The sequence below is a fragment of the Chrysemys picta genome, chromosome 2 (genome assembly GCF_011386835.1).
Source record: "Chrysemys picta bellii isolate R12L10 chromosome 2, ASM1138683v2, whole genome shotgun sequence".
Taxonomy (NCBI): domain Eukaryota; kingdom Metazoa; phylum Chordata; order Testudines; family Emydidae; genus Chrysemys; species Chrysemys picta.
Window position 1 is genome coordinate 5,665,260 of NC_088792.1, and position 24,226 is coordinate 5,689,485.

Consider the following 24,226-nt stretch of genomic DNA (forward strand, 5'->3'; position numbering starts at 1 on the left):
TGTCTTCCATTTGTCCCTTGCCCAAATGAGTGTTAGATTGGAAATCCTCGCAGATGAAGTTGGATGAAAAGCTTTGCCGATTTCCTGTGAGCCAACAATTGTGAGATTCACAGCAGGGGGTAATGGCCTGGACTTGGACAGTGGCTCTGGTTCTGTTTCCGCTTTGTTTATTCATAGATTCATAGATTCTAGGACTGGAAGGGACCTCGAGAGGTCATCGAGTCCAGTCCCTGCCAGCAATTTATTCCAGTGTTTAACCACCCTGACAGTTAGGAACTTTTTCCTAATGTCCAACCTAGACCTCCCTTGCTGCAGTTTAAACCCATTGCTTCTTAGTCTATCTTTAGAGGCTAAGGTGAACAAGTTTTCTCCCTCCTCCTTATGACACCCTTTTAAATACCTGAAAACTGCTATCATGTCCCCTCTCAGTCTTCTCTTTTCCAAACTAAACAAACCCAATTCTTTCAGCCTTCCTTCATAGGTCATGTTCTCAAGACCTTTAATCATTCTTGTTGCTCTTCTCTGGACCCTTTCCAATTTCTCCACATCTTTTTTAAAATGCGGTGCCCAGAACTGGACACAATACTCCAGCAGAGGCCTAACCAGAGCAGAGTAGAGCGGAAGAATGACTTCTCGTGTCTTGCTCACAACACACCTGTTAATACATCCCAGAATCATGTTTGCTTTTTTTGCAACAGCATCACACTATTGACTCATATTTAGCTTGTGGTCCACTATAACCCCTAGATTCCTTTCTGCCGTACTCCTTCCTCGACAGTCTCTTCCCATTCTGTATGTGTGAAACTGATATTTTCTTAAGTGGAGCACTTTGCATTTGTCTTTGTTAAACTTCATCCTGTTTAACTCAGACCATTTCTCCAATTTGTCCAGATCATTTTGAATTATGACCCTGTACTCCAAAGCAGTTGCAATCCCTCCCAGTTTGGTATCATCCGCAAACTAAATAACCGTACTTTCTATGCCAATATCTAAGTCGTTGATGAAGATATTGAGCGGAGCCGGTCCCAAAACAGACCCCTGCGGTACTCCACTTGTTTTGCCTTTCCAGCAGGATTGGGAACCATTAATAACAACTCTCTGAGTACGGTTATCCAGGCAGTTATACACCCACCTTATAGTAGCCCCATCTAAATTGTATTTGCCTAGTTTATCCATAAAAATATCATGCGAGACTGTATCAAATGCCTTACTAAAGTCTATGTATACCACATCCACAGCTTCACCCTTATCCACAAGGCTCGTTATCCTATCACAGAAAGCTATCAGATTGGTTTGACACGATTTGTTCTTTACAAATCCATGCTGGCTGTTCCCTATCACCTTACCACCTTCCAAGTGTTTGCAGATGATTTCCTTAATTACTTGCTCCATTATCTTCCCTGGCACAGAAGTTAAACTAACTGGTCTGTAGTTTCCTGGGTTGTTTTTATTTCCCTTTTTATAGATGGGCACTATATTTGCTCTTTTCCAGTCTTCTGGAATCTCTCCCGTCTCCCATGATTTTCCAAAGATAATAGCTAGAGGCTCAGATACCTCCTCTATTAGCTCCTTGAGTATTCTAGGATGCATTTCATCAGGCCCTGCTGACTTGCAGGCATCTAACTTTTCTAAGTGATTTTTAACTTGTTCTTTTTTTATTTTATCTGCTAAACCTATCCCCTTCCCATTAGCATTCACTATGTTAGGCATTCCTTCAGACTTCTCGGTGAAGACCGAAACAAAGAAGTCATTTAGCATCTCTGCCATTTCCAAGTTTCCTGTTACTGTTTCTCCCTCTTCACTGAGCAGTGGGCCTACCCTGTCTTTGGTCTTCCTCTTGTTTTTAATGTATCGATAAAAAGTCTTCTTGTTTCCCTTTATTCCTGTAGCTAGTTTGAGCTCATTTTGTGCCTTTGCCTTTCTAATCTTGCCCCTGCATTCCTGTGTTGTTTGCCTATATTCATCCTTTGTAATCTGGCCTAGTTTCCATTTTTCATATGACTCCTTTTTATTTTTTAGATCATGCAAGATCTCGTGGTTAAGCCAAGGTGGTCTTTTGCCACATTTTCTATCTTTCCTAACCAGCGGAATAGCTTACTTTTGGGCCCTTAATAGTGTCCCTTTGAAAAACTGCCAACTCTCCTCAGTTGTTTTTCCCCTCAGTCTTGATTCCCATGGGACCTTACCTATCAGCTCTCTGAGCTTACCAAAATCTGCCTTCCTGAAATCCATTGTCTCTATTTTGCTGTTCTCCCTTCTAGCCTTCCTTAGAATTGCAAACTCTATGATTTCATGATCACTTTCACCCAGGCTGCCTTCTACTTTCAAATTCTCAATGAGTTCCTCCCTATTTGTTAAAATCAAGTCTAGAACAGCTTCCCCCCAGTAGCTTTTTCAACCTTCTGAAATAAAAAGTTGTCTGCAATGCAGTCCAAGAATTTGTTGGATAGTCTGTGCCCCACTGTGTTATTTTCCCAACATATATCCGGATAGTTGAAGTCCCCCATCACCACCAAATCTTGGGCTTTGGATGATTTTGTTAGTTGCTTAAAAAAAAAAATTGTTGATACACTCTGATCTCGGTTTTGATCCTGGTGTGTCCCTGGACCTAGATTCTAGCACCACTCTTAACCATTAGAAAATGTAGGGGTTCCTTTAATCAACCTCCGTCCCTGGACCTACTCCACCATTCTTGACTCGGACACCCATCAGTATTATAAGGGCCCTACCGCCAATCAAACCCCAACCACCACCCCTTGACTCCTTAAGTCCCACGCCTTGACCCGTAGTCCCTCCCACCTGTCACTGGAAGTCTTGCCCCATGGGGGTGTTACTTCTGGGGTCAAGGTGGCCACATGACCAGAAGCAAGGTGTGTCATGTGACCCCTCTAAGAGCTGCTCCCACCACTCTCTACCAATCAGGATGGGTTTCATCCCAAAAGGACAGCCCTGAGGGGAGATTTGACCAATCAGGGTGCCTTCTGGGGTGGGGTGACCTCTCTGGAAGTGGGCCGTGTGACCCCTCTAAGAACTCCTCCCACCACTCTCTACCAATCAGGATGGGTTTCATCCCGAAAGGACCATCCCAAGAGGAGATTTGACCAATCAGGGTGATTTCCGAGGCAGGGCGACCCGTCCGGAAGTGGGCCATATGACCCCACTAAGAACTCCTCCCAAGGCCCTCTGCCAATCAAAGTGCAGCACCATTACCCCGTAAGTCCCAGTGCCAGACAGAGAATGCCATCTCTTACCAAGGACATGTATTTTAGAAATCGTGGAAAGGCTGATGAGTGGAAACGTGGACTCCTTCACTACCCCCGGGAGAACTTTGGACTTTGTTTTAGCCCCGAGGTCTCTCTTTGTCCACCTCCTTAGAGGTGGAATACGATCACGGCTTGGGGAATCACCGGCGGACAAGGTGAACGGAAAAGACGTCTCACAGGTAAATGAATGATTAAGAAGCGACGGTCGAGGAGGATGTGTAATGGGTTAGGAACTGGGGGTTGTGTAAATCTAAAAACAAGCAGTGGGGTGCTTACACTGAATCTTTTCTGAAAATCTCTCAACAGCTCGACGATGCCTTTCTAGAGGTCCTGGAGGCCCTGGAACAGCGTTGCATCAAGCAGCGAAGATGAACCGGGCCCACCTTGTCTTTGCTCAACGCCGATACAAATTGTTGAAGAGGACTCTGAGGATGATGGCTATGAGGAGTTTAGGAGGAGGCTTGGCATAGAATTAACTGAGCCAGTGCCTCCCCGTGAGCATAAAAAAGTCATGCAAACTATTGTACGCGTTGCTGTTTATGCTGTCCATAAACACTGCCTCAGGGAAAAGCCCTGTGGTGGGTCCTCTTTTTTTATTTGTTATATAGGATAACCCTAGCAATTGGCTTTTAAATGCATGCGGGGAGGGGGGTTATTGAAAAGTATATGGCTGTAAACTTGGTTTGGTGTGTTTATAAAGCTGCTGGTTTGTGTGTGAGGGGGTCTGTGCAAGGCATAGGTGTAGGTTTTTTAAAAGTACTTGGTTTGTTTCAAGCTAACAGGTTTTTTTTACTGTGCATAATGTGATGTGTTTTTAAAATGGGTTTGAGGCAATTGGGGGAATAATACTAACTAACCCAAAGGCCCAAGCACACATGGCTGGGGGACAGAACAAGCATGGGCCTTTTAAATGCATGCGGGGGTTTTGGAAAAGTATATGGCTGCATACTTGGTTTGGTGTGTTTTCTAAAGCTGCTGGTTTGTGTGTGAGAGGGGTCTGTGCAAGGCATAGATGTAGGTTATTAAAAAGGACTTGGTTTGTTTCAAACTAACAAGGTTTTTTACTGTGCAAAATATGTTTTTAAATGGATTTTAAAAGCAGTTTAGTTTTTTATTCTGCAAAATGAGATGTATTTTTAAAAAAAATAGTTTTGGGTTTTTTGTGGCTTGTTTGTTTTGTTTTGTTTTGTTTTTTAAGTGGTAGAAATAAACTCAAAACCTGTGTTTGTTGTACAGCCTGAAATGGATTATTTGTTTTAAAGCTGTGACTTTTTAAATAGAAAAACACCTTAATGAATATTTTATTTTTTAAGTTTACAAGACGGTTTCATGAGTTTTATAATAATGTTGTTTGCCCCGCAGTACGGTCAAAACATGAGAGATCCTTACAGCAGAGGAAAAACAAGTTCAAAAGAAAAAGGAAAGAGAGAGCTGCAAGGGAAAATTCATCAGCATCAGTGATTGATGGATGGATGAAGCCCAGTAAATACATTTTGCTTATTGGTTTGGTTGTTCTGTGAGATTTTGTATTTTAAGTAAATACATAGATGTGGGTGAGAAAGATGGTAAACCTCAGTTTTGTAAATTGTTTTTTTTTTTTGTCCTCCCCGAGGTATTGCAAGAACACAATCACAACACCAGTTCCTTAGCGGCCACCGCCACACCAAACCCTGAGGAAACTGAGAGTGAAAACGCCCACATTCAAAAACCCAGAGCACGCACCCTAGGGGCTCTGAATGTGCGCAGAACCACACACATTCACGAACCCAGAGCACGCACCCTAGGGGCTCTGAATGTGCGCAGAACCACCCACATTCACAAACCCAGAGCACGCGCTCTAGGGGCTCTGAATGTGCGCAGAACCACACACATTCACAAACCCAGAGCATGCGCTCTAGTGGCTCTGAATGTGCGCAGAATCACATACATTCACAAACCCAGAGCACACACTCTAGGGGCTCTGAATGTGCGCAGAACCACCCACATTCACAAACCCAGAGCACGCGCTCTAGGGGCTCTGAATGTGCGCAGAACCACATACATTCACAAACCCACAGTATGCGCTCTACGGGGTGTGAATAAAAAACGAATGATTGAAAACTCCTGCGATGCTGGTGTTTGTCAGGGAAAAAAGAGTCACACGATTAAACTAAACACAAAGTACCTGGTTCTGTTCAAAAACCCCAGGGATAAATTACAAATCGCTACGCTCGCTTGGCAAATATACCCCGGCAAAGCTCAATTCTTTCTAGAAGCTTTTGAGGATGCTACCAAAAGACCTTATGGCTACCTGGTGGTGGATTTCAGTGCTTCCACACCAGAAGCTTATAGACTAAGAACTGGTCTTTTCCCTCCAGACTGGCCAGCGGTTTATACTTTGAAAAGAACAACAGCCGGGTATATAAAGAGATGAATTATTGGCAGGCCCCTTTTTAACAGCCGGGGCTGCTGACCGATAACATGTCTAGCTGCCTGAAGAGAAACCTGGGCCTGCTAAAATGACTTAGCAAATCGTCCCCGCAGCAAAGGAGGGCTCTACTGTGTTAGGCCTCTGACGATCCAGTAGTGGCCATCTCAGAAACAGCGCTCATTACCTTCAAAGGAAACGCACCTTTAACACAGAATCAAGTGCGTGTGCTGAAAAAGAGACGCATGCTTATAAAAACTTTATGTAATAAAAGGGCTTCACTTCAAAGAAAGAAGCATCTGGTGAAGCAGTCTGGGGGGTTTATCAGCCCTCTGTTAAGTTTTGCTATCCCTCTGATAACGGGGCTTTTAACTAATTGATAATGGAGTATGCAGAAAAAACGTACCTGGTGCCCAGCCGCCAGTCGGAGCAATTAAGGGCTCCCCCTCTGGCAGAGGAAAATAGGAGAATGACCGCAACTCGCTTATTGGATGCTGAAATGAAGTCTGTTCTTCTAAGAACTGACTTAGCCGAATACGAAAAGGCTCAACTTTACAGTGCCGTGCTTCAAAGGTACCGAATGTACGTGAAGCAGAGCGATGCGGATCAGGGAAAATAGGTCTGTTTCTACCAGAACAGGAACAGAGTGTAACTGCCAAACCCCCAGAAACACCAAAGACCTCAGACTCTGTTGCTCAGGAGAAGTTGGAGAACGTGAATAAGCGTTATAAGAAAAAGGCATTAGTATTGCTAACTAAGCTGGGCCAGGATACAAATCTCTCTTCGTTGAATGATAAAGGTGCTTTTGTGTAGAAAGGCTCTGTGGCTAATGGTTCTAACATGCTCGACTTAGGCAGGGCCGTCACCCAGACGTGCTCTGTTCCTAGCAGACATGGACCTAACCGATGGGGTGTGTTTCTGAATGCCATGGCAGAACTGAACATACCCTCTTCCGTCATGGGCAATGAGACGTTCCAAAAGATCTCTGTTGGCCGCAAGACCTCGAAAGTCTCTTCTTAATCATTCATTTACCTGAGCGCTGTCTTTTCCGTTCACCTTGTCCACTGGTGACTCCCGCAAGCCGTGATCGCATTCCACCTCTAAGGGGGTGGACAAAGAGAGGCCACCATGCTCATCGGGGTGTCTCACAAGCACTTTGGTTTTGGTTTTGGGTTCGGGTTCCGACGTATCCATCAACGGCCGGGCCAAAGGGCTCCCCTCGGTCGCTCCCTCCTCCTCCTCGGAACTGTTCCTGATGTAGCACTTTCTCTGCAGATGGTCAAAGACACTCGGGGCTAAAACAAAGTCCGAAGTTTTCACGGGGGTGGTGAAGGAGTCCAACTTTCCTCTCAGCAGCCTTTCCACAATTTCTAAAACACGTGTCGTTGGTAAGAGCTGGCCTCCTCTGTCCAGCACTGGGACTGATGGGGTAATGGTGCTGCACTCTGATTGGTAGAGGGCCTTGGGAGGAGTTCTTAGTGGGGTCATACGGCCCACTTCCAGAAGGGTCACCCCACCCCAGAAGGCACCCTGAATGGTCAAATCTCCGCTCGGGATGGTCCTTTCAGGACGAAACCCATCCTGATTCGTAGAGGGTGGTGGGAGGAGTTCTTAGAGGGGTCACATGGCCCACTTCCAGACAGGTCACCCCACCCCAGAAGGCACCCTGAATGGTCAAATCTCCTCTTGAGGCGGTCCTTTCAGGACAAAACCCAACCCTGATTGGTAGAGGGTTGTGGGAGGAGTTCTTAGAGTGGTCAGATGACACACCTTGCATCTGGTCATGTGGCCACCTTGACCCCGGAAGTAATACCTCCATGGGGCGGGACTTCCGGTGACAGGTGGGAGAGACTAACGGGTCAAGAGATTAGGTTTAAGGAATCAAGGGGGGAGGTTAGGATTTGATTGATGGTAGGGCCATTATACTACGGCCGGGTGCCAAGTCAAGAATGGTGCCGGAGGTTGTTTAAAGGAACCCCTGCATTTTCAGTCATTTCCATTGCCCAACTGCAGTAGGGGCAGCACCGGGCCAGGCTCATGTAGTGAGGCCATGGTTCACACCTGGTGTGATGGGTCCCCTTTTGCCTATGGATGGCACCTAGGCTAAGAGTGGTGCTAGAATCAAGGGCCAGGGACACACCAGGATGAAAACTGAGATCAGAGTCCATCAACAAAGCAGAAGCAGAACCAGAGCCAGTCTCCAAGTCCAGGCCAGAGGTCGAAGCAGGGTGGTCAGACCAAAGATCATCCAAGTCCATGCCCAAGCCAAAGTCCATAGACACGCCGAAGGTCAAATCCGGGTAGTCAAAATCCGAGGGGTTGGGGAAGATCAGGATGAGGAGGTAATGCTGGAGCGGGTGGGTGGAGGGCCTGGAGCGAGGCTAGAGAAAGGCAAGGAGAAAATTTAGCCAGGGTTCATAACCAAAATCTGGAGCCAAAAAGGGTCATGCCAAAGTCATAGCCAGAGACCGGAGTCAAGAGTCAAGCCAGAGTCAACAGCAAGGAAACTGGAGGGCAGGGCAGGGCAGGGTGGTACATGCGGACAGGAATGAGGATGACTTACTGGAGCCCTAGAAACCCCTCATCGGTGGACTCCCTTCCGAGCAATAAAAGAAGGACAGCAGGATGACCAAGATGTCTCTGCCCCTGGGGTCCAAGCCAAGGGGAGCTCCCATCCAGGCTATGTGTCAGGACCCCATCATCCCCCTGTTCATTTCACACTCACAGACCCCCTAGCCGGAGGGGAGAATAAAGGGCAGAAAGTGAAAGTGGCCCTGGGGGAAAAGCTCTAGGCTGGGACCCAGTCCACTTTCTTCCGAACCAGTATCTGGCCTGGCCCCAGCTCCAGGGGTCGGGGTGGGGCAGGGTGTTGAGAGTGAGGTGCTCAGCCTTGGTTTCTCTCAGTGCTGTGGGCTCTATGGGCACTTCCCCCAGCCAGGGCCGGCTCCAGGCACCAGCTTCTCAAGCAGGTGCTTGGGGCAGCCGGTCGGGAGAGGGGCGGCAGGTCAAGGTATTCGGCAGCAATTCGGCGGACGGTCCCTCACTCCAGCTCGGAGTGAAGGACCTCCCGCCGAATTGCCGCTGCAGATCGCGATCACGGCTGCGGCTTTTTTTTTTTTTTTTTGGTTTTCGCAACTTGGGGCAGCCAAAACCCTGGAGCCGGCCCTGCCCCCAGCCCTTCCCCCCCAGGCCCAGTGAGACAGAGCAGTACCTGCGGCAGGGGCTGGGAGCTTCTGGTCAGGTGAAGGGGGGTGGGTCTTCAAGGCTGCCCTGCAGAGCACAGCCCCTGCAGCGCTTTGGGCACCTGGCGCAAGCTCCTGATAGCAAAGAGCTCGGCCATCACCTTTGCTGTAATGTCCCCCTGTTGCAAGGGAACAAGGATCAATCAGAGACTTGGACACCCACGAGAACGAAGGGGATTAACGGCACCGGGAGCCAGCAAAATTTCCTCCCCGCCCCTCCCCATGTCTGAGGGACGGATTCCCCCACCCAACCCCCAAGCCGAAATCTTGTCTCTTCTCTAGTGACTCCCATCCCCTCTCCCACCATTGGGGAATGAACTCCTGCCCCCACTCCTCTCAGTTCCCCACTGACAGCTGTTCTACCTCCCAACCCAGCTGGGGATTCAGCTCCGCTCCCCAGAATCCCCTCAGCCGCCCTTGCCCCCTCCAGCTGAGGGGCTGGGAACCTCTGGGCAGTAGTGTCGGGGGGTGAGAGGAAGTGGACATCTTTCCCCAAGGGATCCCCCAGTCCTTAACATGATGCCATGGACAGTAGCTCTGAGGAATGGGGCACTTAAGCAGGCTCTGCTGACTGACTCGTCCAGTTCTCCCAGAGCAGGTGGTGGCTGAGATAACATGATCCCAGAGCACTAGGAATCGGCCTGAGGCCCGGAGGGGATGAAAGGCTCCGAGAGGTGGCTAGGGGAGTTGGCAGCCCCTAGCATGAGCAATGGCAGCGTGTTGTGTTGATGTGATGCCTGTTAGGAAATAGCCTTTTTGGAGAGCTGGGTCTGTCCTGCCTTGAGCTGCTCAGGGGACAAGCTGGCACCTACCAATGGCACCTGCCTGGGTTCATCCTCTCCTTGCTCCCAGGTCAGCGCATGGGGATGGGATGGGAGTGATTTTCAATGGCCTGGAGGTGAAAGGCCCTGGGGTTCTCTCCCCAGTTGAGCCCTCTTTGGTTACCTCGTCCCCTAGCAGCTGGCCGGCTTCCCCCAGAATGGAATACGTCAGCATCAGCCCAGCCTGGCTGACACGGAGCAGGGGGTGGTGTATGGCCTGCAGCGCCGCCTGGAGGAAAGTCCTTTTCTGATCTTCAGTAAATAGCTCTCCAAAGACCTAAAACCAACAGAACCAGAGCCCTTGCAATGGCTCAGAACCAGGCCCCAAATCCCTCTAGTGGCTCACAAGGTGGAGAAGAGTCCTGAGGCAGCCAACCTTTGGGGTCCCATGGACCAAGAAACCCCCTTCAGTAAGAGGTTGCAGGCACTGAGGCCTCAAATAGCTCTTTCTGGAGCAGGTGCCATGAGATGCTGGACATTTGTCTCCGCACTCTGAAACCCAGCTCACACAGACAACACAGGACACTACTGCTCCCAGCAGCGATATCAACTGCAGCTCAACCGCTAGAGGTTAGGGGTCTTTTAGGTCTGGTTCATTCCCACGCCTCACCCCACTGACATTCCCAGGAGCCTCACATACTCTGCTGGAAATAAGTAGCAGGCTCTTGCCCTGTGTCCATGACACACTCACTGCAGGGGGAGACAACTCCACCCTGGAGCTGCTGCAATGCACCGGCAGAGAGTCCTTACCTCTCCCACCCTGGCCAGGTTTTTGTACCCCACGCGCTCGGTGTCTTGGAGCCCGTCCCGGCACCACAGCTCTCTCCCCTCTGTGATGTTGAGCCCTGGGGGAGAAAGACACACCCATTGGGGAGGTTTGGCATTCCGCTTTCACTGCCGGTTTCCTTCTGGGTGCACGCTGGCCAGGGTCCTGGTGGCATCCACGGCCCAATGGAATCGCAAGGTCCATACCAGGCGGTTTAGTAGCAGAAGGGGGATTTGTTTCAGTCATCACAGTAATCCTGTGACCCTAATGGTCATTGTGCTCTGGGAGTGGGTGCCTGTCAATGGTGGTGTCTAATACTGAGAACCCCCCACACCCACTGAAGTCAGGATCTGGCCCTGACTACCCAACTGGTGACATCCTACAAGCTTTGTGTCCTTCCCCTTTGGTCCCTGCTCCTCCCCCTCCCCTGATGATGGGCTCTTTCCCTCCATGTGTCTCAATAGCTCCCTTCCTGTCCCCTCACGAGCTGGCTGCCTTGTGGGTGGGCTATTTCTCTGGGCTGGGTTACAGAGCCGGGCTCTGAAATAAAGCAGCCAATTTCCCTGGCACTTTCACACTCATCTCCCTAATTCAGAGAGAGGGGAAGAGAAAGAGTCATCATCTAAGGTGGGATTGGTCTCAGAGGAGGGGGCTTCTTTCTGTAGGGTCCCATTGCCCAGCAGAGGGAGTCTCTAAGGAGTGGCCTTGTTTCTATTGGGGTTCCGCTTCCCCGCTACAGTGGGTCTAAACAGAGAGGCCTTAGTTCTCTAGGCGTCCCAATGGCCAGCTGGAACTAGTCTCCGAGAGGCTTGTTTCCATGGGGTCCCATTGTCCAGCTGGCTTTCTTACCCCTCTTCTGCACCAGGAGCCTGTGCAGCCAATATATCCCACCCCTGGCTTGCGGACCGATGTTGTTGGCTGGGTGGGATATATGGAGACCCAGCTGCAGCACGAAGTCGCCTGCCTTGGAGAAGTCGGAGGAGGTCTGGTGGAAGGAGGAGAAGAGGGGAATCCATCAACATTCTCCCTTCAGCTTTCCAGCGCCCCTGGGCCAGAGCTCTGCTCCCACCCCTCTGTAGGAGGCGCTGGGGGAGAGAAGCGAGAGCCCTCTTCCTCTCTATCCCCAAGAGAGCTTGGAGCATAGGGACCATGGCAAGGGCGCTCTATGAGCATTCGCTGCCTAGCTGCTCCAGAATAACAAGGGCCCTGAGGCCAGGCCCAAATCTGCCAGCCAGTGGCCTATGGAACGCAGTCCCTTACAGACCCAGGGGGGACCAATTAATCAGGGGATGAGGACCTTGACTCAAGCCCTGACTCTGCAGGATGCTGGGGTCAAAGGTCACTTACGTCAAATCCAGGCAGGCAGCTGGCAAATTCAAGCAGGGCAGCGCTGCTTTGTATGGCCCTAGCTCTCTCCTGGGCCTTTTTTGAATGGAGCCAGACATGGACATGCTGCAGGAGAAGGAGGCAGGGGAGGGTCAGCGGGCAGACGTACATGCTCTACAAATGACCCTCTCCCCCTCCCCAAGGGGCAGAGACTTTGTGCTCAGGGTGGAATAGCTGAGCCCTGGTCACAGAGCTTGAAAAGGCAGTCCATGACACTGCCCACGTCTTGCTGCGCACAAGCTCATTGTCTCTCCAGGCTGGGACAATGGTCAGTCTTGGGGCTGGTCTATTTGCCCTGAACCCCTGATCCATGTACAGCACGACAGGATCAAGGCACATGCCCTGGACCCCAGACGCCAGCTACACAGGCCTTGGTAGGATGGATGGAACGGCCGTGAGAACAATCCCTCCGGGAACTGCAGTGTCCCTAGGACAGAAGAGCTGATTCCCTGAGGCTCCTCCTGCATCTCAGGGTCTCCCTAGAGAGGAGCCAGTGACTTTTCTCAGAGGCCCATGTTCTGCATCTCACAGGGGTTTGTCTCTCAGTTCCCGGCCAGGCCTGGTGCTCACTGTTAGTGCTTAATGCAACCGGGCAGAGCTCTGGCTGACAGTCCCAGCTCCTTCCCCCTGCACTGGCAGCTCTGGGAAAGTGTGGCCGGCTGGGTCCAAGCTGGAAGGACACAATGGAAATGTGGCTCTTCTAATCTCTCCTTCGCTGCCCTCCCCCAGGGTTCAGGGGCAATTCCACCCCAGACCGTCCCATTCTACTCACCTCCAAGAGGTGCTGCAGCTTCTCCAAGGTGGGGGTCTCGCTCAGCAGGCCCCTGAGCATGCTGTCCAGGCTCTCTAAATAGCTCTTGTGGAGAGCCTGCAAGAGGAGGGAGCACCCGCCAGTCAAGGGACATGGGGCCACACCAGTCAAGGGACAATTAGGAGGATTCTCCAGGAGCCCTGGCAAGACTCAAAAGGCACAACCTGGCCTCTCCCATTCACATCACTCCAGGGACACTAAGCAAAAGTTCATGGCCGGATGCCTGCTGCCTCTTCAATCCTTGCTCTTAGCAGTTCTCTGCGCAGGGCCTGGTACCCAGCAGACTATGGAACAGGCAAACTGCAATGGGTGGGAGGCAGGATCCCTGGGAGAGTCCATGCAGCAGAGCACAGAATGAGGAGAGGAGGAAAGTCTGGGATCAGCCACGGAGGGGTAATGCAATCTCCTCTGGAGGGAATGGGGCCCCCCTGCCAGTTTGTCACGGGCCTGTTCCCAGCTCTGCTCACCCCTCCCCTATTCTCAGCAGCTCTATCAAAGCAAGGGAGCAGGGACCAGAGCCTGCTTCTGCTCCTGGGACAGAGAAGTAGGATCAGGACCTACCCGGAACTGGGGGGTGTCGTTCCCAGTGCCCATGGTAACGATCCTGTGGAGAAGAGCACGCAGGAGGCGAGATTCCAGCTCCAGGGCCAGTGGCGGCTTCAGTTTGCTGGCAGGAGAGAGGAACCCGTCATACACTTTGCAGCACCAGCGTGGCGTTGGAACTGCCATGGACATGACCCCCTCCCCCGCAGTGATCCCCTCCCTACGGCCACTGTAACGTTCCTGGAGTGAAATCAACCCCCCAGCCAGGAAAGAGGGGACTGGGGGATGGGAACAGCCTCAGCTGGGGGTAACCTAGCCGGAAGAGGATCTGTGACTCCCGACTCTGGGCCCGATCAGCACTAGGGTTAGGGCAGCTGGACGGGATGGTCCTGGTACCTGAGATTGTAAACCGCGGCCATGGAGCTGGAAATGATGGAGCTCGGCTCTGACACCTCCGGGAGATTTTCAATCAGCTCCTGGGAGACCCCAACGAAACAAAACCGCGTGTGAGACTCTGGCCCCGCAGACCCACAGGCGCTTCCCAGGGAGGAGCCCAAAGTGCTCTGCAGAAACAGCCAGTGTCACCCCCACCCCCAACCAGCTGGGCCCCCCCATTCCTCCCATCCATCAAACTTCCTTCCCCGTCTCCCACCCAATTCCTCCTTCCCCTTCCCTCCGCTCTCCTCCCCCTCACCCCCAACCAGCTGGGGCCCCCATTCCTCCCATCCATCAAACTTCCTTCCCCGTCTCCCACCCAATTCCTCCTTCCCCTTCCCTCCGCTCTCCTCCCCCTCACCCCCAACCAGCTGGGGCCCCCATTCCTCCCATCCATCAAACTTCCTTCCCCGTCTCCCACCCAATTCCTCCCTCCCCTTCCCTCCCCTCCCCTCTCCTCAGTTGCCAGGTTGGGGCTGGCGCAGGGCTCCACAGTTGCCATGGTGCTGGATGGCTTCTGCTGGGCCCTGGGGCGCAGCTCCTGGCTCCTTGGCTTCCTCTGAAGGAAGCCCCAGAGCTGCCTTGCCTGGCTCCTGCCCTCTCCTGGTTCCCTCCTCCATAGCTGTACCCGAGGCCACCTCCATTTGGGCCCAGAAGGTGCCTCAGGGTCAGCTAGGGGAGCTGGTGTCTTCCTCCTCCTAAAGCATGCCAGGCAACTCCTCTTTTTAGCCTGTCCACAAGCCTCTTCCCCGCCCGTGGGGACAGAGGGGCCGCTCTCTTCCTGGGAAAGCCGGATGCTCCTTCCCTCTGGCTCTGGAGCCACCTGCCCGGCCTTCCTCCTGAGCATCTGCCTCAGCCGCTCCATCCTGGAACTGAGTGGGGAGTAGCCGTGAGTCTGGCTTCAAAGCAGCCTCTCATTAATGGGGCCTGCCTGCTCCCCGGCCCACCTCCCCTCTGCTGAGGCAATTCCTCCTCCCCACACATCCCACCCCAGGGCACAGGAACCCTCAACCTGGGGAACAAACTCTGCCAAGGGACGGGCTGGGAGCCCTATTGGTGGGATATTTCCACCACACTGGGGATGGCTCTGGAGAACTCCACTTACTTACTCTAGATGGGATGGAGCTGGATGGCAGATGCTCGGTGTTGGTCCTTCCTTTACCCTCCTCCTCGATCTCCTGCACCCAGGTGGCCTGTAAGGGGTGCTGCAGAATCCCCTGCCAGCAGGGCAGGGGGTAGAAGTCGGGAGATCGAAACTGACTGTGAAAACAAGACAATGTTTTATTGCCAGGGGATGGATAAACTCAGGCCAGCAGCCAGGGGTTCACAACACTGACCGACGGCCAGCAGGACACCTCCCATCTCAAGGTCTCCCAGTACCTCACGCACATTCCTGAAGCGTGATGGCCCAAGGGCTGTACGGGAGTGTCCCCAGCCCCACTGATGGAAACAGAGGCCTTGGCAGGAGAAGCCGCTGCCTCAGGGTTGCACTGGGAGTCAGGGATAGAGCCGGGGATGGAGCCCAGGAGTCCTTTGTCCAGGCTCCCGCACTAACCGCTAGAGGAACACTCCCTTCCAGAGCTGGGAAGTGCCAGTCTCCCTGGCTCCGAGTGTGCCCTGTTGTAGTTACTGACGTATTTGCTACTTGTCCCCCATCCAAAGCCAATAACACATCTCTGTGTTGGCAATCATGAGTTAGACCTTCTCAGCACCCCTCCGTCTCCCGCAGCTGTCAGGTATTCCTTGGATTATGGAGGCTGGGATGCTGACAGGACTGGAATTTGTTACTGGCTCACTGGGTGTTTCTAGCCAATGAGGGTCTCAGTCTATCCTCAGAGGCCCACACCCCCAAACACTGAAGATCAGCGTGGATTGATTTCATTCCAAATGTTTTGTATTTGTATTTTTGAGTTATTTTCCTAATGAAAGATTGATTCTCATGAAATTCTTAGTGGTGGCCGATGACAGAACACAGAGCAATGGTCTCAAGTTGCAATGGGGGAGGTCTAAGTTGGATATTAGGAAACACTTTTTCACTAGGAGGGTGGTGACGCCTTTGAATCTGCTACAATAGAGTCCCTTATCTTGTACTTAGAGCCTATATTTTTTCTTACCTTCTACACAGATGACGATTTCTTTCAAAAAAATCCACACAGATATGAAAAAAAACCACACAGAATGTCCTCCACACCGACTGTCTCTTGGTCCTCTGAGAGAGACCGCGAGATGGAGACTTGCTGCTGCAAGGCTACAGGGGGTCTCCGAGGTTCCCCCTGCCCTGCAACCCTGTCCTGCCTGGCTGTTGTCAAGGCAGCTCTGTGAGGTCACTGACGCCTCATCATCTTTGCCCAATAGGCTGAGTTCCTGCCAAAGGCCTTTGTGAAGTCACTACCACACCCACCTTTCCCTTGCAGGCCTGATGTCTGCCCCTAGCCAGCCCAGTTGGATGTTTGAGCTGCACCCCGGATCACCCCACTTGCTCATTATTGATTCTGGGGAGCAAGCAGGCTACCCAGTAAAACAGCAGAGTCTGTTCCTCACCCGGTGTCAAGTTTCAGAGGGGTAGCCGTGTTAGTCTGAATCTGTAAAATGTGAAGAAGTGAGGTTCTTACCCACGAAAGCTTATGCTCCCAATACTTCTGTTAGTCTTAAAGGTGTCACGGGATCCTCTGTTCCTCACCGCACACTGAGTTTTTCATAGAGGCATCGGTTGTGAAACAATTTAATCTCCTAATGTGGCCTCCATTTCACGGGCCATGACATTTCACACATTTTGCACCATATTAAGCCCAATTGCCTATAATTCACTAAAAGGCACCTTCCAGAATGACAACCATATATTGGTGTCTAACTACCTACTGCTGCTGGGAGACGTTGTGATATGAGGACACCAGGAAACAGAGAATCCACCTTTTCCTTGGGTAATTTGTTCCAGTGCTTAGTCTCCCTCATTGTCAAAAATGCGTGTCTTACTTCTGCTTTGAATTTCTCTGGCTTCAGCTGACAGCCCTTGGTTCTTGTTGTGCCTTTCTTGGCTAGATCGAATTAGCCCTGCCCCGTGAAATCCGATCTCCTTGTCCTGCTGGGAGCCCCCCAGCCAGGAGAACGCAGTAGGGGCCTCCTAGCTGTTTCTCTGCCAGGCTGGTGACAGGATTTCCTCTCCGTGGGGATATCAGATGCACCTGCAGAGGCAATGCAGAAGTGAGTGCGCTGCATCAGCCCAGCCTTGGGCTCAGGGCTTTGGCCTTGGCAGCTTCTGCTCCAGTCACGTCTCTGGGTGCCTGGACTCAGAGCTTCTGGCCCCCCTGTGGCTGTAGCCAGGGCTGGGCACTGGGCTCAGGACTTTCATGCCCCTCCCCACTCCTGTCGGCTCTCAGGGTACCTGGGCTCGGGGCTTCTGCCCGGCATCTGCAGCTGGGGCTCAGGGATTCCCTTGCAGTTCCTTCTGGGGCTCAGGTGTCAATTTTTCTGGATGCCCCAAAAATGGTATGAGCCGAGGTGCTCCCAAGTAGTAGGTAGGAGCTGAGGTGCTCCCAAGAGCAGGGACCCACCTGGGAACGTCCTCTAGCTTCAGAAAGGTTGCTGGTTGCTGCCCTTGGTGCCCAGGTCTGAAGGCAGCACGGAAGTGAGGGTGACAATGCTGTGACCCCCCCTACAACAACCTCTGAACTCCCCCATTCTCCTATTTTGGTCGGGACCTGCATGGTTATAATACCATGACATTTCAGATTGAAACATTGAAATGGTGACATTGTTCAATTTCAAGGCCAGAGGGTTTTTAAATTAGTCAAAGTGAGCCCTGAATTTGGTAGGGACCTGGCTATTATGGAAGTCCTAGCAGGTTTGCACTCCCGGTTCTCCTGAAAGGCCATTGAGAATTCATGGTGCCTGAGAAGCTTCCCAGAATAAGCTACCAGGACTGGGGGCAATTGAAAGAAACCAACCAAAGCCTGAGCTAGGATGGAGAGCATTGATCCAAGCGGTGTTTGAACCCCTCCACCCCCACCTGCCTGCCTGCAGAGAAATGGACAGAGGGGCACTGATTTCTATTTGTGAACTTACTAAAGACCATGGGCTTCAGCATGAGCCGTATAGCCCATACTCTGAATTCTTGGATAAACAGCAAAGTTGGCTTTTTAGAAACCTTTCCCCCCAGTGCTCTGTATCCACTTTGGATTGTGTCCATCAGAGGCTGGTGGAGAGGAGGGGAAGGTAGAGGAGGCCATGCAAATGTTGTGGTATCTGCACTACCCCACAGACACACACACACAGGACCCTCTGTTGCTTCTCAAATAGCAATGCACAGCATATTAGCCAGGACAGTAAATGATTTGGCCATAACCTACAAAATCCTCAGTGTTGAAAGTACAATTTGTCTAGAAAACAATGGGAGGGAGGGGTTAGAGAGTTGCAGTAACCACCTGGATTTCCAGTCTCTGGCCAGGCACATCCCCCTCTCCACAGTTTTCACTGATATCTTCTCCAAACTGGTCCTCCTGATATAATCTGAGGTCACATCCTGGCCTTTAGGGACATTGGCAGGATCTTCACTGTTTCCAGCTGCAGCATCACCCTCGTTTCTTCCTTGTGTCAGGATCCTGAACTCGACCATCTCATGGTCACTGCCTCCCAGGTTCCCATCCACTTTTGCTTCCCCTACTAATTCTTCCCGGTTTGTGAGCAGCAGGTCAAAAAGAGCTCTGCCCCTAGTTGGTTCCTCCAGCACTTGCACCAGGAAATTGTCCCTTACACTTTCCAAAAACTTCCTGGATTATCTGTGCACCGCTGTATTGCTCTCCCAGCAGATATCAGGGTGATTAAAGTCTCCCATGCGAACCAGGGCCTGCGATCTGGTAACTTCTGCTAGTTGCCGGAAGAAAGCCTGGTCCACTTCGTCCCCCTGGTCTGGTGGTCTATAGCAGACTCCCACCACAACATCACCCTTGTTGCTCACACTTCTAAACTTAATCCAGAGACTCTCAGGTTTTTCTGCAGTCTCATACCAGAGCTCTGCGCAGTCATACTCCTCTCTTACATACAATGCAAGTCCCCGACCTTTTCTGCCCTGTCTGTCCTTCCTGAACAGTTTATATCCATCCATGACAGTACTCCAGTCATGTGAGTTATCCCACCAAGTCTCTGTTATTCCAATGCTTCATTCCAATATTCCAATATGTCATTTTTTACTAATCAGTATTTTCCAGTGTAGAAAGCACTGGGCTTCAATTGCAGCAAGGGAGGTTTAGGTTGGACATTAGGAAAAATTTCCTAACTGTCCTGGTGGTTAACCACCGGAATAAATTGCTTAGGGAGGTTGCGGAATCTCCATCATTGGAGATTTTTAAGAGCAGGTTAGACAAACACCTGTCAGGGATGTTCTAGATGGTGCTTTGTCCTGCCGTGAGTGCAGGGGACTGGACTTCTGAACTCTCGAGGTCCCTTCCAGTCCTATGATTCTATGATTGATCCAATATTGTGCTCTAATATTTTTCATTGAAACTTTATTAATGCAAGATAAAAAGAACCCCCGTGAATGGGGTTGGGTTGCAGGTCCACTCTTGAATCCCGGAGGAAGTTGCGTCTGAGTGTGCTTCAGTGGATTTATGTCCTCTCACCATTAATCACAATGGGCTAAACTCTATTATCCCTTGGCTCAAGTCTACCTAGCAGAGTTTAAGTGTAAGGCATTTCCATGGGGTAGAAAGTATCCTAACTAATGTTGGCCAAAATTCTTTGGCTGAAACTTTTTTTCAGAGAAAAGTGCATATTCAGCTACACCAGAATGTTTGCCCAATTGTATTGGGTGCTTCGGGATGGAAAAACATCAAATAAATTCATTTCCCCACTGCTAAATCTTGCTGTTCAGTGTCCCACCTCTGCATGGAGGGGTGAAAGTAAAGTTCTAAATCAGTGTTGGTGACAACAGGCTTGTTTGAATTGGGAAGTTATTCCTGAGCAAGATAATATGTGACTTTAAGGCACTAGAGCTATCCAGGTATGGACACACTTAATTTACTGGATTAAACTAAACCAGAAAATGGCATTCTTATTTGGCTACGGCTGCACTACGGGGGGGGGGGGGGGGGGGCAATCGATTTCAGATACACAAATTCAGCTACGGGGATAGCGTAGCTGAATTCGACGTATCTAATCCGACTTACCCCGCTGTGAGGACGGTGACAAATCGACCGCCGCAGCTCCCCTGTCGACAGCGCTTACTCCTACCTGGGCTGGTGGAGTACGCGCGTCGATTCGGGGATCGATTGTCGAATCCCAAAGAGACGTGATAAATCGATCCCCGAGAGATCGATTTCTACCCGCCGATCTGGGCGGTAGTGAAGACAAGCCCAAAGGCCATATAGGGAGTTACATTAAATAGCTGTAGCGTCAGTTTCCGTGTCGACCAGCCCTAAAGCAATAGAATTGTGTCAGTGGTGAGAATAGGGCTAATCAGTATATAGCAATGATGAGGAAAAAAATGTGTATGATCAAAAGAACTCTGTGAATAACTGATTTCTTGGTTTGCTGGCTAGTCTGAAACATAAATGAAAAACTTTAGTTTCTGGTTGACCCAAATTGATTTTTTTTTTCAACAATTTCCATTTTTTTGGCTGACTGACAAGTTGAATTAAATGTTTTGTTTGATCAGTTGCAGTTTTTGCAATTGTTATATTTTTTAATAAAATTGAAGTAAATTTTGAAACAAAAAGTCTTTTAAATGGGAAACTTAAAATATGTAGACCTTTTAGATTTTTCTGAGGTTTTAGATCAAAGCAAAACAATCCAGCTCATTTGACACAGATTCATAAAATATTTCTGTTAACCCAAATCTGCTTTGCTCAGAAAAAAAGGAGTTTGGTCCAACTCCCCTCTCCCCCCAGTTCTAATGAACACTATATCGTGATACCTAAAGTAAAACTAGTCCAATTCAGATTAGTCATGAGGCTCACATTTTCAACAGGGAGGGTGGTTAACGGCTGGAATGAACGACCATGGGAAGTGATGGTTTATCCAGCTAGAGCTGCTGTGAAATCAAGACCCGATGGCTCTCCGGAAGATACACTTAATAAAATGCCAGTTAATGGGCTTAATACCGAGGATAACTGTATAGGACTGTGACCTGAGTTATACAGTCAGACTAAATGATCTCATGGTCCTTTCTAGCCCTTAAAATATATGATCAATGTATAGCATTGCTGTAAGTAAACCTATAAAATCACTATATGGCATTGACAACGAGGAGTCCTGTGGCACCTTAAAGACTAACAAATGTATCACAATAGTTTATGCCCAGATACATTTGTTAGTCTTTAAGGTGCCACAGGACTCCGCGTTGTCTTTGCTGAAACAGACTAACACGACTACCCCTCTGAAATATATGGCATTGGTGGGAGTAACATTACATGAGCATTATTATTGATACTACTTCATTAATTCATTAGTATTGGGCTTAATCCCAACCCCATTCTGTTAGGTGCTGTACCAACATCTAACAAAACAAAACAAAAAAACCCAACCTCTGGCCAAAGGAGCTTGTAATGTAAGCTTAAAATAAGAGACAACGATACAGATGACAAACAGATGGGGACCAGCACAAGGTGACATCAAGATGATTGAGAATAAAGCTGTATAAGAAGTATATAGAGCCTTGTCAGAATTTATTTTTATTTTTTTTATCATTTTAATTGATAATATCGATGTTTATTTTTAAGCCTTTTTTATTTTAAACGTTTAAACCTTTACAATTGCGGGAAATTATGGGGGATCAGACATTGGGAGGTCAGACATTTTTTTTAATGACAGTCGACACTGAGATTCAAAAAGTTAAAGCTTTATAACTGTTAAAACACAAATGGTCAACATCATTTGTCAAAATAGATAAAAGAAATATCCTTAAATCAAACTCGAATACATTCTGAAGCTGCAATTTTTCTTACTTTGCCTATCTGTACATTTCAATTATTATTGATGGCAACATTTTTTTCATTGGTTTGTGTGCATATGGTGAAATCAATATTTACCAACATTTATTGAGAAAAATGTATTCCTTCCCAGCCTAAGTATATACAATAACACTGTTAAGAGTAGATGTATGGAACACTAGTATGAATATAGATGTGATCAATATAAAGACAAGTGCAAAGTACTTCACTCTAGAAGGGACAATCAAATGCATAATACAATGTGGGGAATAACTGGCTAGGGAGAAGTGCTGCTTAGATGGATCTGGGAGTTCAAATGGATCACAAGTTGACTAGGAGCCAACAATGAGGTGCAGTTGTGAAACAGGCTGTCTAGGGGGGATTACCAGGTATGTTGAATGTCAGACCTGGGCGGTGCTGGTTTGGCTCTGCTTGGCACTGGTGAGGCCTCAGTTGACGTTCTGTGTCTAGGTTTGGGAGCCACGCTTTAGGAAAGATGTGGAAGAATAGGAGAGGGTCCAGAGGGGAACAACAAAAATGACAAACTGGGTTTACAAAACCTGATTTATTAGGAAAGTTTTTTTTTAAATGGGCATGTTTTGTTTTGAGACAAGACGACTGAGGAGGGACCTGATAATAGTCTTCAACTACGTTAAGGGCTGTAACAAAGGGGATAGAGATCAATTGTGGCAGCCTGTATGAGGCCCAGACACTAAAGAGAGCAAAAGCGTTGAATTCTCATAATGCGAGTCACATACTGAGCATTAATTAAAGGAACACATTAAGAAATTAAACCTAGAACCAAGTTTATTTTATTTTTAATCTCAGATAACCTTGCAGGGCACCATTTCAAATAGATTAATGGTCAAGAAACAAGGAAAGGTGTCTATATTCCAACAGCCACATAATGACAGGACATTAGGTAACATTGTTCCTCTCAAGCAATTGTAAAACATAATTTCCACATGCTACATCAGTTCTTTGAGTTTCATTTAATTCTTGTACGACATTTGTGATACACAAATCAAGGCAGTAACACATAGACCATACTACGATCCTTCTTCCAATTGTTCTTCTCAATTGACTGGAATTGTCATGGTGAACAAATTAGCTGGGAATGTTTTTCCAGTCTATCACCCTCTTAAGAGCATCCTTAACCTCCTTGTTCCTCAGGCTATAGATCAGGGGGTTCAACATGGGGACCACCAGGGTATAAAACACAGCAGAGATTTTCTCCTATTCCAGTGAGTAGCTGGAACTGGGTTGTATGTGGCTTAAGCTCACAGGTCCATAGAACATGGTGACAGCTGTCAGATGAGAGGCACAGGTGGAGAAGGCTTTGCGCCTGCCCTTGGTGGAGCAGATCCTCAGGATAGAGAAGAGGATGTACAGATAAGAGATTATGACAATCAGGAAGGTGGACATGGCAATAACCCCAGAGAACGCTACAAGCAAAATCTCACTGATGTGGTTATCAGAGCAAGCGAGCTTCAGCAATGGGTTAGTGTCACAAAAGTAAGGATTGATGACGTTGGGTCCGCAGAATGACAACCTCAGCAAGCCACATATGTGGGTCAGTGAGTTCATGAGCCCCCCTACATATGAGCTGGCCACTAGATGAATACAGACTCTCTTAGACATAACAGCGGTGTAGAGCAGAGGGTTACGGATGGCTACATAGCGGTCATACGCCATCACGGCCAGCAGGAACCCTTCTGTGCTCACAAACACAACAAAAGAGAAGTGTTGAGCAATACAGGCAGAGTAAGAAATGCTTTTACTCCCCAATAAGAAATTCACCAGCATCCTTGGAGCAAAGACTGAGGAGTAGCAGAGGTCAACAACGGACAGGTTACTGAGGAAGAAGTACATGGGGGTGTGGAGTTGGGAATCAACCCAGATCAACACAATCATCCCAAGATTCCCCACCAGCGTAAGAACATAGATCACCAGGAACGCCACAAAGAGGGGTATCTGCAACTCCTGATGATCCTTTAGCCCCAGGAGGATGAATTGGGTCACCATGCTGTCATTGCCCTCAGCCATTTATACGGGGTGCATGAAACCAGACCTGCCGGGATAACAAGAGTGAGCAGCATGGAAGAAGGAAATTTCATGGCATGAATTAAATCTGAATGACACCACCGGGCTTGAATGTGGGTAGTGAATATCTTACAGGAAACCAGCCGCCGTGATGTCTGGGAAGAGCTGGGATGGACCTTTCAATTTACACTCCCTTTTTAACAGGGCTGAGATTTTCAAGGCTGTCTAGGAGATTTAGACATCCAAGTCTCCATAAAATTGACTGGAATTAGGCATCCAGTTCCCCATAGGGCGTTTCCGGATTCATGTATATTATCCCAAATTTTCTCCAATGAAATATACCTGGCATGGGTTTGAGTTTGAGCTAGGTCCTTTATATTGTCTGCTCACTGAGGGTAAGTTAGAAAGCACTCATACTTTAAATCCTTCCAGATTAGGGTAACTAGGCAGTAAATGGGAAAAATCGGGATGGGGGTGGGAGGTAATTGGAGCCTATATAAGAAAAAAGACCCAGAAATCGGGAATGTCCCTATAAAATAGGGACATCTGGTCACCCTATTCCAGATAATCCTTTTAGATGACTACAA

General features: G+C 49.2%; 1 pseudogene; it reads right to left on the reverse strand.

The window, feature by feature from the left end:
- Positions 1-22,427: 22,427 nt before the first annotated feature.
- Positions 22,428-23,642, reverse strand: LOC112061495 (olfactory receptor 5J3-like; annotated as a pseudogene).
- Positions 23,643-24,226: the final 584 nt, after the last annotated feature.